The following is a 13,435-nucleotide window of genomic DNA, read 5'->3' as shown; positions in this document are numbered from 1 at the left end:
ACACTCTGGACGATGATTGGTTTGAAGAATAAAGGAATGTAATTCCTCTGTTTCTACTGGAGGATCAGAAATCGGAATTAGGGAGAAGAATTAAAGGGCTGAAAGAGAATATTGACTCACCACACTGTTGAACTGACCCAGCGTCTGATCATTATAAAATATGTTGGGCTATGTCGGGCCTTATTGCTTATGTAGGACAAATTCTGCAACTTCACCTGCCTGTAGATCAAGACCTGTCTCTTTATAGTAGTCCTCCAGCATCGTCGGCATTTACTAAGTTCACAAATTGCTGCTATTTTGTTGCCTTTTTAGCTTTAGGTGAAAAAAAAAAATGCTTCCCAAACGACTACAGTTTAATGGGAACTGCATCCTAGTCATGTAAAGAAATACACAAACATCAGGGAGGGGGAGGAATACAGGAAAAAAGGCCTTCAACAAGCTAATTGTCAGAACTGCCCCCCAAATGCTAAATGTTCTCCATGACGCACCAGACACCAAGTGTTATGGAACAAGTAATCGGCCACTTTTCACACAAAAAAAAAAAAAAAAAAAAAAAAAAGGCCTTTTAGCTCCTAACTAGGCCACTGTGCCTGATACTGGGAAATGTTATTGAAGGATATCAAGGAGATGGAGGAGTTCCAAAGGAGAGCAGCATGAATCACAAGGGTCCAGGAAGGTGAGCCCACATGGAAAGGTCTAGGAGGTTAACTTAAAAGGCCTGAGAGCATTGAGTCATGAGAATGAAAAGGGGGAAAGGCTGTAGCAAGACATGAAAAGGAGGGATTGTGTTCTCAAAAAAAGACAGAGAATATGATTGAAGTTTTGAATACGCTAAAGTGCAGAGTGAAGCTATATATAGATAAGCTCTTTCAATTAATGCTAAACCCTGGGATTCTGCTGCTGATGTTTAAAATGTTGGAACAGCAGGCAACATGTAGAGTTTGAGCCAAACTTTTACACAGAAGAGGTGGTGAACTTAGAGCACGTTATGAAAGTTAAGGAGATGGTAGGGCAGCTCACTTAGCAGTCCCTAGGAGTGGGCCTCTGGCCATATCTTGCATAGGCTTAATGCAGAGCTTTTTCTGTAGCAGTGAGATGAGGTTAGGGTAGCCTTCAAAGCCCTGGGTCCCTTTTAATGTTGAACTTAATATAGAATAGGAAAGATGAAAATAGGGTGCAGGGAGCTGACAAAGTGTTTACCAAAGTACCATTCATGTGGCAGTAGACACTTCTGGTTGCCCTCTGTGCACAAGGCATTGTTGTCAGTGCTGAGAACATACAGATGAGCGGGCCATGTTCTTTGCCCCAGAAGGAGAGAAAGAATTGTCTGTAGTAAAGAAAGGGCAGCCATAATTAGCTTGCAGTGTAAAACCAGCTTCAGGCCAGCCATGTCCATGGCACACGTACGTGTGTGTGTGTGTGTGTGCGCACGCGCACGTGCATGTGTGCACACATGTGTTTTCTGTTTAGCAGAGAATGCACTTGAGAGCGTGATCATCCTGTGCTGTTGATATAATAAAGATGAAGTGAGAGAACATTAGAGGAACCAAGGCCATGTGATAGTAGGCGTCTAACATTTTTCCTTTCAATAGCATGCCCGTATCTCCTCTTTCCCCGTTTTCATTTTTAGTTTTCTTTTTCCTTTCCCCTCCCTATAGGGAGTTTAGGACAAGAAGAGGCTTAAGTTTCACTAATGACGCTTTCCAAGGGTTCTTCACTAAATCCAAGGATATAAAGAGTGCAGTCCTCTCATTAGTTTAATGAAGGCAGCAGGCTGGTCCTCATACCCTTTTTCATGTCATGGTGTTTGGTGCAGGGTCCTGAGGGAGAGCTGCCAGCCCCTACCTGATGGATCACATCCCCTTGGCACCAAAGAGTGACTGATAGTGTTAACCTTCATAGGAGGCATGTATGTGTGTGTGTAGAACTCACACGTGTGTTTTAAACTTTGCGGTAGCCCAAAGTTAATTTGTTTCTTTGCCATTTTTTTTTCAAATGAGTGTGGCATTGCTTAGAAAATGTTGAAGGTAGTTGCCTAGGATGGTATCTCGCATACGGTGGAAATTGAATAAAGGCTACTCGGTAGTGTAAAGTAGATGCGCTAGAAACAGTACAGATACAGATGCTTTCAGATTTTCCTGTTGGCACAGAGTGAACTTTCTGTGTGCTTTGTTCAAAGTTGAAAATGTGACTGAACTACCATCAACAAGGCATTACTTTTGGGTGATTTTTGAACATTTATCCCACTTTCTTCATCCCTTTTTCATAGCCTATTACTGCCAGCTCCCTTCAGTTTTAAAGATGGTGGGTTGGCGTTAGAGCAGTGTTCTGTGGCCAGTGGTGGAGGAAGCTTGGTCACTTTAATGTAGGATCTCTAAGCATCCCATGCCAGCCATCGGCAGGAAGGTCAATTCAGCAACATGCTGGTTTTTTCCCAGCCTTGCAGCCTACCCAGAATCACCACTGGCTGCAGAAACCTATATAGGGTAGCTCATTTGGACGAAGTGTTGTTAAGATGGTTATTAGAGGACTTGCAACTTAGAAAAGGAGATAAACGTGTTGACATTAGCTTTCATACATACCCTTCTCTAAAAAACACCCCATTGTCAAAAATTTGTATTACTAAGTCATCCCCTACATAGAATGTTCAGTAGGGAAGTATTAAAATTGACAGCAGTTCTGAGTAAGTTTCTCCTCCACGTTACATAGTTAATGCAGCGTAATGAAAGAAATAAAAGTCTGTTTTTTTACTTCCTGTATTGCTGCTTAAATATTGTTTTTCAAGTAAAGTTAGCTTACCTTGGGTGTTTGTATTTTGTTGACTTATGTTTGTATGTGTGAATTTTTTGAAAAAAAAATTAGGTTATTAGAATGAGGATATGAACCAAAATGTTGGCATGAATTAAGAAAAATCAGTGAAGAAATATTGCTTAATTTATATACTCCCCTGCAGTGCTGGAAGTGTACTTTTCCCTTGCACATCCATGAGGCAGGGAGAAAACAGACCAGCCTGGTTTCACTGTCCAGATGGAATGAAGTCCCTCAACAGCAAAGAAGGAAATAGAGCCTGAGTTTTTTAATCCTCTGTAAGTTAGTCATGGGTTGTCCAGTAGATAGTTACTTGTGGTAATAAGGAACCACCTTGCCCTTCTGTTTAGGATTCAACAATTGCTTGTTGATTTGGGGTGAAGATACCATGAACTCTGAAATGACTGAGGAGGGCCTTTCTTTGCCTGTCATGCCTAAAGCATCCTCCCTAACCCCATAATGGAGGCTGCGGAGAGTCCTGTATGCAGCTGCAGTGCCCATCACTCTCTGGGTGAAGCCAGTATGTCCTGGTGGTGGCCTTAGAAGATAGCCACTGTGAGGCTCAATAAGCCGCAACCTAGATTCGAAAAATGTGACTGCCTGGTAGGATAAAGGACATGACATCTGAAACGAGGATTTAAGGTGTTTGCAAAGGGGTTGGAGCTGCTGCCATGCTACCCGCCATGCACCCTGGCCTGCGTCAGTGTGACGGAGCAGGAAACCTGGTTAGGCGCAAAGAGGAAATGCACGTTCCGTGCCCAGTCCTTGCTCCCCATTGCCAACCGGGCTGCTGAGTGTGATGCTCCCTTTGTGAAGTGGACATCTGTCTAATGGGAACTGGATGGTGACCACCAGTCCGTTCTACACAGGCCACCATACAGCTGCCAGGTGGCGCTGGCTCTTAGCTATTCTGCAAGTCCAGCACGGGGTGTATTCAGCTCTAGAGGTGGCAAACATGGGACCCTTCCACCAGGCTCACTCCCTGCAAAGGAAGTGCTTCTGAGAGCCAAGGCTTTGCTCTAATCTCTGTGAAGAAAGAAAAAGACTTAAGGAAAGGTAATGAATAAATTAAAGACACACTTTTGTAGTTGTGTATTTTAGGCTTTCCACTCTACCTAATTGCACGCTAATCTGTACTTAGGAGTACAGTTTTTTAAGTGGGACATGTCAGGCTTTCATGCCACAGATTAAACTCCAAGGCAAATAAATGTGTGACAGCTTAAGAGGCGAAAAGAAGAATCTTCGTCAAATAGCAGAGTTTGATTGTTTAACCTAGACTAATCAGTCTTTGGAGGGCCTGCCACATGTCTTCCAGACAGCTAGAATGCTCCGGAGATAAGAGTAGGCCTGTTGCCCTGTGACTTTCTCCCCTCGCATTAGCCAGAGAGTGCGTGAGTCTTTGAGAAACTATTGGTCGGGCTGCCCTAGCAACACAGAATGCTGTGTTGACACATCTTCTATCACATGTTTGCAGTGAAAATGCTGTATTTTTAGAACACTTCAAAGTCAGGAAACCGTTAAACCACACTGCATCCTCCCTTGCCCTCTGGCCACTTCCTTCACACCCCCAGGAACATTGCCCCATTTCACAGAAAAGGAACCTGAGACAAAGATTAAGTGATATATTAAGCAAAGCTGATAATCCCAGGGAAAATTGCTGATTGAGTCTTGAAATCCAACACATCCTTCGGAGTAATTTTTAATGCTTTCGCTTCTTTTACCTAAGCCATGTGTGTTCCATATGACCTTAAATCTAAGCCCTAATACTGTATGTGGAGTTCAGAAGACTACTTAGTTTCCCATTTTCTTTCCTGGCATTCGTTCAAATAAAAATAGGCACGTAATACTGTACTGTTAAAAAAAAAAATCAAAGCTTCACCCACACTTTGAAAATCTTTTAGAATTTATAACACTTAATTTCTTAAGTATCTTTATGCAGCTAGCTTACATCTCTTGCTGAAGGACTGTATCTTTTCTATCTCTGAAATTCGTGTGCCTAGCTCGGTGCCTAGCATGGAATAGTCATTGAAAATTAGCTGCAGATTGAAAGAATGAAGTAAATGCTACCTCTCTCTGATCCACCACCAACTTACCCATTTTTATAGAGTTACTCTTCTTTGGAACAGAGACTTGCTTTTATTCATTCTTAGGACATGTTTGGAGAGCACCATGTGCCAGGCAATGTGCAGCATCCCAGGGATACAAAGATGTCTACTGGGGCATGATGGAGTGGAGTGGGGAGCATGAGGGGATGTGTGTGCCTGTGTTGGGGAGAGAGCCTGTGACATTCTTCTTACTCCTCCCCGCCCCAAAAGCTTTGTGGTCCTATAAAGGTTAAGAACAACTGCATTGTACAAATAAGGGCAAGGAGGGTCAGAGTTGGCCAGCTCATACAGGATGTTGCCAGGTGCATGCTGAAAATCAGGTCTTAAAGTAGTAGAGCTTATGTGGTGTCATGTGGCTACACTCACTCCTAGTTCTCAAAAACAGTTCTAAACCAAAAAATGTTTACTTAGTGTCCCAGCTGCCTAGTCTTCTTTGTCAGCAGCCCCGTTGGGCTAACAGAACCTCACATTAGAAACACCTCACATTAGGCTGAGGTGTTTCTAATGTGAGATTCTGTTAGCCCATTGATGCTCCTCAGTCACTTGGGGCCAAAGAGTAAAAAAAAATTATAACAAGAATGAGTTTTATAAATTGTAAAAATCCATACCCATGTGAGATGTGATGTGTGGTTGTATGTGTTTCCTGGTTTCGGTGATTCTTCATGTCGTGGTTAGCTTTGGTCTACCCTTTGGCTACCAGATCAAATGCCGCTTTCTGGGAAGTGGAAGGTGGTGACCCTAAAAGGCAGCGTGCACTGGTGGTTGAGAACAGAGCTACTGAACCCTCCTCTACCCCCGCTTCTGTGACCTAGACTAAGGACTGGACTTCCCCACACCACTGCCTCCTGATCTGCAGAATGAACAGGGCTATTGAGCAGATTAAGTGAGGTCCTGGAGGCAGAGCAGGGACAACAATGTCTGGACTCGGTGAACAGACACCATACTCAGTCTCCTCCTGATGAGGAAACCCAAGTTCAGAGATGTGCAAGTGTTAGCCTGGAAGGGCTCCCATCTCTCAGTGACAACTCTGGGTATAGCCTGCCTTCCAAAGAAATTAGCCTATCAGTGACAGCAAGATCACTTCTCAGTAGTATTGACAGTAGTAACAACAATAACTGGTATTTCTCTGGAGTACTTGCCATGCGCTAAGTCCTATACCGAGGGCTGACTATACATTATCTTATCACAACATATCTTCAGAATAATCCTATGACATTAATATTACTTATGGTGCGCATTTTACAGAGAAGAAAACTGAAACTTAGCAAAGTAACACATCTAAGTACGTGGCAGACATGGAATAAATGAATGAATGAATAAATTTGTTTTGAGATGAAGTCTTGCTCTGCCGCCCAGGCTGGAGTGCAATGGCACAATCTCAGCTCACTGCAAATTGTGCCTACCAGGTTCAAGTGGTTCTACTGCCTCAGCACCTCTAATAACTGGGACTACAGCTATGCACCGCCATGTCCCCCCCACCCCCGCCCCCCCCCCCCCACACACAGTTTCATTGTATTTTTAATAGAGACAGGGTTTCGCCATGTTGGCCAGGCTGATCTCTAACTCCTGACCTCAGGTAATCAGACTGCCTTGACCTCTCAAAGCGCTGGGATTACAGGTGTGAGCCACTATGCATGGACCACACATGGAATTTAAACCTAAGTATTTTGTTTGTGGTGTCCCACTTCTAACCATGACATTGTCCTGGTTCCAGAGTTTCTGTAGCATGGAGCTGGGCATATCTCTCTGCCTGCTGTGCTTGTCAAACTGACATTACCTCTCTTATTTTGAAATAAATACTCTTCTCGACTGTCAGTGGTCATTGATATCTCTCTATTTATTCCAGTTAGCACAGTGTGTGGTAACCAATAGGTGTTTAATGTTTGTTGAATTACATTGAGTTATTCCTTCAACACTTCTTGGGTTTCTTGCTCCCATGCCTGAGTCTTGCCATTTACTCTACATAGAGGTATCATTTCTTCTTCCCAATTTGGATGGTTTTTATCCTGGCCTTTTGGCATCCAGTGCATACGCCATTGCATCCATCATGGCTCTTCCTCCTGGACACCCCAGCAGAATCGTGTCCTGCTGTTCTGAAATTCCTGTGACACTGCATACCCTTCTCACTGTGCCCAGTACTTGCTGTGCCATTCTGCAGATGCATTTGCATTTGTCATCTTGAACTCCTTGAATTTGGGGTTAGTCCATTGGTATACCTTGTAGGGTCTCATCGAACAGTGCCTTAAAACAGCAAAGAACATTGCTGATTGAGAGAATGCAAAGCATTCAAGAGAAAGGTACATGATTTTCTCACCAGCCTGTATTCTGCCTTGTTCTTTTTTTCCTTTTCATGTCATGTTGACATAGAGTACCCCATTGCATTCCTGGTTTTGAATCAGCTGGTGGGCACTCCATGAAACATGAAAAAATATTGTTTCAGCTGAAGCAGTGGAAGTAACAGAATCATTTTAGGGTGTAACTGTGGTGTGAAAAGCTTTGACATTTAAAATAAAATAAGGAAGGAGAATAACAGTTCACTCTGTCATTGGCGTCTCTTGCCAGCAAGGGCTCCGAGCCCTTGGAGCAGCGTGCTCACCTGAAGCTCTGCCAGACTTACAGATGTTTCCTTTGGCTCCAGTGTGAAGAACCACACTGCAGTTCTCAGGAACAATTCCATTCTGGCAGGGACTGATGTAACCGGGCAGCGGGGCAGCAAACAGAAATGACTTCATAGGTCCTATCCCTTTCTACTTGCCTCAGTCCCGTGGTGCACACTGCCCTTTTCCTTTGAGTTTTCATCCATCACTATATTCACTTAGTGCCAAGATATACAACCCTTTTATGAGGTTATGAAAACTCCACTTAGCTGACGGCGTGTTTGGAACTCTAAGACAATTATATGCTTTGCCCCTAGTTGTGATCCTAGAGCTTCACTGAAGGTCATGTGTAGGTGAAAGGAACTCTTCCAGACTTGGATTTTCTTTCTTTGAGGACTTGAATTATAACATGGAGGAAAATTTATTTTTAGGGATTGGAAAAGAATTAGAGTCAAGGAGACTGAGGAAGAGGTGTGAAGAGAAAAGGAGAGTGGAGGTTTAGTGTTTCTCACCTCTCCCGTCCCACCTCACATTTTAAGCTGCCCCATGGAATGAGACATTCTGCCAGCTTACAGCTTGGCCAAAACCAAATGCATTATCCGCTCTTGGGTTGGCCCTGTTGCTGTTAGTGGAGCTTTCTTCCTTCATGTCGCCTGATCTCAGAATCTCAGCATTATCCCTGACTCCTGCCTTTCCTTTCCTTCACATACAAATCTTGTGAACTTGAGTTTTTAAATATTCCTACCACCATTTTCCCCATCCCTATTTTCATCACCATTGGTGCCACTTAGAATATTGCAGAGATCATTCAAAGGGTCTTTTTAACAGCTGTGTGGAGACATAATTGATATGCAGTAAACTTCACATACTTAAAGTATAAAATTTGATGCCTCTTAATGTGTGTATACACCCGTGAAACAATATCATCACAATCAAAATAACAAACACATGTATCACCCCTGAAAGCTTCCTCGCATGTCTTGGCAATCCCTTCCATTCTGGCTACCCCATGCCCCAGTTACTGACCTACTTCCGGTTGTATGGGGTTTCCATTTCCTAGAAGGTTGTATAACTGCAGTCATATAGCGTGTGCTTTCTTGGGTCTGGCTTCCTTCACTCAGCTTGATTCATCCATGTCAGTCGTTCTTTTGATTGCTGAGTAGCATTCCACAGAATGGAGGTACCACAGCTCATCACCTCTCCTCTTGATGGGCATTTGGGTTGTTGTCGATTTATGAATATTTTAAACAAAGAATTGCTGTGAACATTGATGTACAAGTATTTGTAAAGACAAGTGCTTTTGTTGCTCAGCCATGCACCTTAAGAGTGGAATGGCTGTATCTTATAGTAGATTTATATTGAACTTTTTAAGAAATTGCCTGTTTTCTAAGTGGATTATACCATTTTGCATTCCTATTAGCAATATTTGAGAGTTTCTTACCTCCACACTCCCGCCAACACTTGATATAATCAGTATTCCTAATGTTACCCCCTCTAAACTATGTGTTAGTGGTATGTCATTGTGGTCTTAATTTTAATTTGCCTGATGGCTGATAATGCAACTCATCTTTTGATATGTTTGATTCCTGTAGATCTGTCTTCAGTTCAGATCTTTTCTCATTTTTTACTTGGGTTGTTGCCTTTTCGTTGAGTTTTGAGAGTTCTGGACATGTTCTGTATGAAAATATTTGACTAGATACACATTTTGCAAATACTTCCTGCTAGTTTGTGCCTTGTTTTCTCTTAATATTTTTTAAAAAACTGTTTTTAATTTTGACGAAGCTTTATTTATAAATTCCTTATTTTACTGATTGTGCTTTTGGTTGACACCAAAGAAAACCTAACCCAAGGTCATAAAGTTTTTTTTCTGTATTTTTTTTTACTAGAAATGTTAGAGTTTTAGGCTTTATGTTTTGTTGTTTGATGTATTTTGAGTTAATTTTTATATTGAGCATGAATTATTTATTGAAGTTCATCTTTTTGACTGTGGATATTCAGTTCCACCACTATTTCTCCTTTCTCCGCTGATTGTTTTTGTACTTTCATCAAAATCAGTTGTCTGTATATGGGTCAGTTTATTTAAAGACAGTCTGACCAGTCCAGTGATCTTATTTGTTTGTTTTTGCATCAGTATTATATTAGTAACTGCAACTTTATCATGAGTCTTGAAGTTAGATACTGGTAGTCTTCCAACTTTGTTCTTCTTTTTCAAAGTTTTTGCTATTCTAGGTTCTTTGTATCGCTCTATAAATTTTAGAATTAGTTGGACAGTTTTTACAATAAAAGCCTTCCATGGTTTTGCTTGGAAATGCATTGGATCTAGTCATCAATTTGGAGAAAATTGTCGTCTTAGCAATACTGAGTCTTCAAAACCTTGAAGTGGTGTATTTCTCCACTTTTTTAGGTCTTCTTTGATTTCTCTCACAAATGTTTTGTGGTTTGCTGTTTGAACAGGACTTTGTATATCCTGTGTCAGATCTATCCCTGGATATTGTATATTTTCAGTGGTCTTCTAAATAATTTTGTTCCATTTGTTATTTCCAATTGTTTGTTGCTAGCATATAGAAATATAATTGATTTTTGTGTATTGATTATGTATCCTGCAACCTTGCTAAACTCACTTATTCTAGTAGCTTTTTAAAAGAGACTGTTGGATTTTCTACATAGATGGTCGTGTCATTTGCACATAAAGACAGTTCTGCTTCTTTTCCAATGTAGGTGTCATCTAGGTATCATCTTTTCTTGCCTGCTTGCACTGGCCAAAACTTCTAGTGTGGAGGTGAATAGAAATAGTGAGAGCAGACATTATTATCATGTTTTTGACCTTAGGGGAAAACTTTTCTTATATTGAAAAATATGATGTAATGTGCAGGTTTTTCATAGATGCCCTTTATTGAGGACATTGCCTTGTCTTCCTGTTTTGCTGAAAGTTATTATCGAGGGAGGGGAGCATCACACACTGAGGTTGTGGGGGTGTTAGGGGAGGGACAGTGGCGGGTGGGGAGGTTGGGGATAGATAACATGGAGAGAAATGACAGATATAGGTGACGGGAGGATGGAGGCAGCAAACCACCTTGCTGTGTGTGTACCTATACAACAATCCTGCGTGATCTGCACATGTACCCCAGAATCTAAAGTACAATTTAAAAAATTTTTAAATTAAAAAATATTATAATCCTGAATGGATATTATTTAATGTTTTTTTTGAATCTATTGAGATGATCATAGGGGTTTTTTTGTCTGCTTGTAAATACAGTATATCACATTGTTTTTTGTTGTTTTAAGACAAGGACTTGCTCTATTGCCCAAGCTGGAGTGAAATGGCTCAATCACAGCTCACTGCAGCCTCAAACTCCTGGGCTCAAGCAGTCCTCCTGCCTCAGCCTCCCAAAGTACTGGGATTATAGGTGCACGTCACCACACCCCGCCGTATTGACTGATTTCAATGTTGAGCCAACCTTGAATTGTTGGGATAAGTCCTCCTTGGTCATGATGATGTTATTGGAGTCTGTTTGCTCAAATTTTGTTTAGAATTTTTACACCTGTGTTCAGAAGAATATTTTTCTGTAGTTGACATATACTTCTTTGGTTAGTTTTTGTATAATGCAGTCCTGATCTCATGGAATAAATTGGGAAGTGTTCTCTTCATTTTCCTGGAAAATTGTGTATAAAGTTGTATTATTTCCTTAGTTTGGTAAAATTCATCACATAAGTCATCTGGGTTCCAAGTTATCTACGTGAGAAGGTTTTTAAATACAAATTGAATTTCTACCTATAGGAATATATAGGTTATCTATTTTTCCTTGAGTCAGTTTCTCTCTTTCAAATAATATGTCCGTTTAAGCTGTCAAATTTATTGGCATAAAACAGTATATGCTCTATTATCCTTTTAATGTCTACAGAATCTACACAAAAAGACATTTCCACTTGTCTCTCCTGATACTCCTGATGTTGATCATTTGTGCCTTCTTTTTTTTTCTTTTGTCTTAAAGTTCTCAGTTTTGACTAAAGAGCTAGTGTTCGGTTTTGTTACTTTTCTTTATTTTTTTCTATTTCTCTGGCTTTCATTTTAATTTATTGCTTTCATTCTTTCGCTTACTTTGGGTCTAACTTGCTCTTATTTTTCTGATTTTTAAAGTGAAAGCTGAGATTATTGATTTGAAATCTTTTTTACAAATGAAAGTAATGGTATATAATTCCACCTAAGTACTGTTTTACTTACATCCACAAATTTTGATATGCTCTGGTTTCATTTTCATTCAGTTGAACATACTTTCTAATTTCTCTTTTGATTTCTTCTTTGAGCCATGGGTTATTCAGAATATGTCATTTAGTTCCGAATATAGATTGAGCAACCCTAATCCAAAAATCCAAATTTTGAAATGCTCTAAAATCTGAAACTTTTTTCAGTACTGATGTGATGCTCAAAGAAAATGCTCAGTGAAGCATTTTGGATCAGGTTAGGGATGTTCAACCAGTAAGTATAATGCAAATACAAAAAAAAAAACCTGAAAGCAAAAATCCAAAAAATGTATAGGACCAAGCATTTTGGGTAAAGCATCTCAACCTGTATTTGGGAGCTGGGGGTTGGAGTTTTTTCTGTTACTGATCTCTAATTCAGTTTCATTGTGGTCAAGGAATATACCTTGTATGGCTTGATCACTCTTAAATTCTTTGAGACTTAATTTGATGCCCCATAATATGAACTGTCTTGGTAAACAGTCCATGTGCATCTCAAACAAACAGGTATCCTGTTGTTCTTGGACTGAGTGTTCTACAAAAGTGAGTTTGATTGAATAGTGTTCTGCAGATCTTCAGTATCTTTACCAATTTTCTATATATTAATATTTATTCTATCAGTTACTGAGAAAGGCTATTGAAATCTCTCTTGTGGGTTTGTGTATTTCTCCTTTGAGTTCTGTTTTTGCCTTACATATGTTAAAGTTCTGTTTTTTGATGAGTAAATGTTTAGAATTTTTCTGTTCTCTTTGTGAATTTCATCCTTGGTTGTTTTGAAATGGCCTCTTTTATTTCTGGGATTATCCCTTGCTTTGAAATTATGATATTCATATAGCCACTTCAGCTTCCTTTGACTACTGTTAAATAATACATACTTTTACATTCTCTCTCTTCACTTATTTCTGTCTTTATATTTAAAGCGTGTTTATTGTACCCAGCAGGTAGTTGGGTCTTAATTTTTTTGAATCTGCTCGGACAAGCTCTACCTTTTAATTGGTGCGTTTAGATAATTAACACATAATGTAATTGTTGATAAAGTTTGGTTTAGGTCTCTAATCTCACTTTTTTTTTTTCCTCCCCTCTGTTATTTCCTTTTGCCACATCTTATGACTTTAAAGTATTTTTTTTCATTTTATCTCCTTTGTTGGCTTATTATAGCTCTTTTTTTTTTTTTGGAGTATTTGTTACAAATCTTTATCACCATTTACTTCAAGCGATAGTATGCAATTTCACATAAAGTGTGAGAATCTACTTACATTTCTCCCTTCACAGACTTCATGCTGTTGCTGTTACACATTTTACTTTTACATGTTAAAGTACCTCCACAATACCTTGTTACAATTTTAGTTGGCCAAATTTCTTTTATAGAGATTTCAATCACAAGAAAACTATCTCGCCTATTTACCCACATAGTTACCACTTCCTTGCTCCCTTCCTTTTTGTAGATTGATATTTCCTTATTGTATCATTTTCCTTCTGCCTTAAAGACTTCTTTTAATATTTCTTGCACAGCCAGTCATCTGGTGGTAAATTCTCTCACTTTTTGTATGTCTTTCACCTTTTGTATTTTGTCCCTTTTTGATGTTTACTTTTACTAGCTATAGAGTTCTTGGTGGACAGGATTTTTCTTTTCTTTCAGTGTCTTAAAGACATTGCTTCACTGTCTTCTCACTTGTGGTGTTTCTG

At 40.0% G+C, this 13,435-nt stretch overlaps 1 protein-coding gene across 41 annotated transcripts in view; it reads left to right on the top strand.

Moving 5' to 3' along the window:
* CELF2 (CUGBP Elav-like family member 2) overlaps positions 1-13,435 on the top strand; it is a 641,808-nt gene that overhangs the window by 483,402 nt on the left and 144,971 nt on the right. The window lies entirely within an intron of this gene.

The sequence above is a fragment of the Sapajus apella genome, unplaced genomic scaffold (genome assembly GCF_009761245.1).
Source record: "Sapajus apella isolate SASKATOON/1434 unplaced genomic scaffold, GSC_monkey_1.0 scaffold100, whole genome shotgun sequence".
Classification (NCBI taxonomy): domain Eukaryota; kingdom Metazoa; phylum Chordata; class Mammalia; order Primates; family Cebidae; genus Sapajus; species Sapajus apella.
This window is presented reverse-complemented; position numbering and strand designations above follow the sequence as displayed.